Source organism: Cynoglossus semilaevis, chromosome 2 (genome assembly GCF_000523025.1).
Source record: "Cynoglossus semilaevis isolate Cse_v1.0 chromosome 2, Cse_v1.0, whole genome shotgun sequence".
NCBI classification, from domain to species: Eukaryota; Metazoa; Chordata; class Actinopteri; order Pleuronectiformes; family Cynoglossidae; genus Cynoglossus; species Cynoglossus semilaevis.
In genome coordinates this window covers 17,924,296-17,927,611 of record NC_024308.1, presented here as the reverse complement: position 1 = coordinate 17,927,611, position 3,316 = coordinate 17,924,296, and the positions used below count along the sequence as shown (strand labels likewise).

The window sequence follows — 3,316 nt, the reverse complement described above, 5'->3', positions numbered from 1 at the left end:
GGCTATAGCCTTACAGGTTTTTCACCTATCCACACCCATTTAGCAGCTGTGCTCATTGGACCATAAAACAGGTGCAAGGCTATAGCCTTGCACCTTTTTCAATCCAGGTTTTTATACAGCCTCAAATGAGGTGAAATTAGGGCAAAACAGCTGTAAGGGGATAGCCTTACAGCTTTTTGCCCCTTTTTATGTGGGGTATGACAACCTGTAGGGCTATAGCCTTGCACCCTGTTTTATGGTCCAATGAGCACAGCTGCTAAATGGGTGTGGATAGGTGAAAAACCTGTAAGGCTATAGCCTTACAGGTCAAAAACCTGTAAGGCTATAGCCTTACAGGTCAAAAACCTGTAAGGCCAAAAAGCTGTAAGGCTATACCCTTACAGCTGTTTTGCCCTAATTTCACCTCATTTGAGGCTGTATAAAAACTTGGATTGAAAAAGGTGCAAGGCTATAGCCTTGCGCCTTTTTCAATCCAGGTTTTTATACAGCCTCAAATGAGGTGAAATTAGGGCAAAACAGATGTAAGGGGATAGCCTTACAGATTTTTGCCCCTTTTTATGTGGGGTATGACAACCTGTAGGGCTATAGCCTTACACCCTTTTTGAACCCTTAGCACCAAGTTTTAAATGTTTCAGAGGTACGGATACCCTTACAGCCTTTTACCCTCATTTGACCTGACCCTTGCAGCTTTGGGTGATGCCCTTACATCCTTCTAGCCCTTTTCATAGGCCACATAAAAAGGGGCTAAAACCCTTACAGCTCTTTTGGCCTAATTTCAGCTCATTTGAGGCTGTATAAAAACCTGCCTAATTGCACCTGTTTTATGGTCCAATGAGCACAGCTGCTAAATGGCTGTGGATAGGTGAAAAACCTTACAGGTTTTTGATGAGCTCAAAACACGTTACAACGCTGTTAAGCCCTTTTACCCCACTTTCAACATAAATTACCCTTGTGCTATGAGGCCTATCAAAAAAGCTGTAAGGCCTTGCATGTTTTTCCTTTCAAATGAGCGGTGTAGGCCTTCAAAAGGCCCTACAACCTGTAAGGCCTTACAGGTTTTACAGCCCTTATAGCCCTAACCCTTTTGCACTCCTTTCAACCCTCCCCCTCCCAGCACTCACCGCAGTACGTGTAGATGGCGTTGTAGTCCAGGAATCGCACTCGGAGGTTGTGCAGGACGGCGGGCTCGTGGAGGAAGCTGAGAGACGTCAGGTCGTTCTCTCCCTCCAGGATGTCAGGGTTCCCCAAAGGTGGGAGGTCAGCCGGGGAAGCCACCGGGTAGTCCACCACCTGTTAGCGGAAACGTCGCACACAGTTCACTGAAAACACTCCAATCCAACGACCGGCATTTACTTCACCTGTACGCCTACATTACCTTTCCATCACAGAGCTTAAGCTGCAGGTGCTTCACTGCAGGACTGTAATCGTGGACGAGTTGGCCTGACGCCCACACCGACTCCGGGTCCGGAATCCAAACGCTCGAACCCTGAAAAACACACACCCACGCCAGTACAGAAAACAACAACACCCGTCTACAAGGTCACCGCCTCACATGACACGCACTGAGTCACGGGGATCTCTGCATCAGCAAAAAGGGACATCGCAGCACCTGACTTAGAGCCCAGCCAACGCATTTGTCAGCATAAACGGCTCCTAAACCGTGTTACACATTAACACCGCTCATCCTTCCCTGCTTATGTCAGGCAGTCCACGCACACACCTGATCAATACAGTCCTGCTACTTAAGCCCAAAAACACCTACACCTGCCCACTGAATAGTCACAGCCATTACTCTCAACCCCTGCATTTCACACACTTAACGTGTCACCAAACACTTAACATTTCACACATCTCATCGACTCCACACCTACATATAAATTACAACACTTTCATAAAGGAGCCACAAATACAACGCTCTGATAACTAACAATTACACCACACGTCACTACATCGCACAGACACGCTTCATTCCAATCTTACCTTCCTGTACAGACTTACTTGCAAACGCACCTTGGACTACGCAGCCCCACGACAACTGTTCACCAATCACAGCCACATCACTTTTCCTCATCAAACTCCATCTGCTGACTCCCAGCTTTTCAATCATTTCCTAACCTACTTGGCCCATTCACTTACACTACTTACTGCTGCTTCAACGACAAAACCGAGCCCCTTCGCTTTGGTCATGGACACATGACGTCAGACACCAGTCCCCGTGGACTACGTTGTTTGCCAATGACATTGTGATCCATGGTCACAGTAGGCAGCAGTGCTCCTCAAACTGTGGTACGCGGGGAACTTTTGCTTATTCGACTCCAGGGGTGTCCAACTCATTTTCACCAGGGGCCACATCAGCACTACAGATCTGCTTGAAGGGCCGGCTGCTAATGGAAGACTGTATAGATCGGGGTTCGTCAACCCTCGGCCCGCAGAACAGTACCAGTCCATAAGTCATTTGGTACCGGGCCGCAGTGGCACACAGACTAATTAATTGCTGTGTAATACAAAAGGTTAAGGAACTCCGCTGCATGGACTTCACTAAATGCTTTTTAAGCTCTCGCGGGCCACGTAAGACGGCTTGTTGGGCCGCATTTGGCCCCCGGGCCTTGACTTTGACACATATGTTCTACTCAATACATCTGAAACCCAGCTCACTGCTACTACTACGGCATCTCTCAGCTGGTACATAAAAACGTTCGACAACCACTGCGCTACACAAATGAAGGTCAGTCTTAGCAAGACATCATCCACACGGCACAACACTTAAATACTGATCTCACAAGGGGATCGGGATCTACCTGTACACCTCTCACGGACTTCTGCGACATCAACACCTCTTACACTTTAAACATTAACAATTTCCAATGATTTTCAACTTTACCCCGCTCATCACTAAGCCTAATCTACGGACCACACAACTACCCCGTCTGTCGGTACAACTTCTATTCCGTATCACGTATACCATTACATATTCACTTTATATCAGTCAACACATATTCACAGTTTTCCATACACGTACCTCACTTTACCCCAGTCGTTTGAACAGTTACACCCCTGCGATAGAACATCGTCAGCTACGGTGAACGCAAAACGTTTATAGACAAGATCTGGCCCTGTTACACATGCCAACATTCACTTCAGGACTGACAAGGATCACGAATGAAATCATCCGAATGCCTACACGCTCACAAAGGACGGAAAACCATAAGTCCCCGTGGAAACCCCTGAAAAAGGGACGAGGCCAAAGGAGACTTTCACATTATTGCATCGGCGAAACTGCACATTGTCATGTTATTTACTATCGCTGCCGTCTCCT

At 47.3% G+C, this 3,316-nt stretch overlaps 1 protein-coding gene across 2 annotated transcripts in view; it reads right to left on the bottom strand.

Moving 5' to 3' along the window:
* LOC103399996 (methyl-CpG-binding domain protein 3-like) overlaps window positions 1-3,316 on the bottom strand; it is an 844,757-nt gene that overhangs the window by 829,331 nt on the left and 12,110 nt on the right. The gene's annotated exons all lie outside the window — the stretch shown is intronic.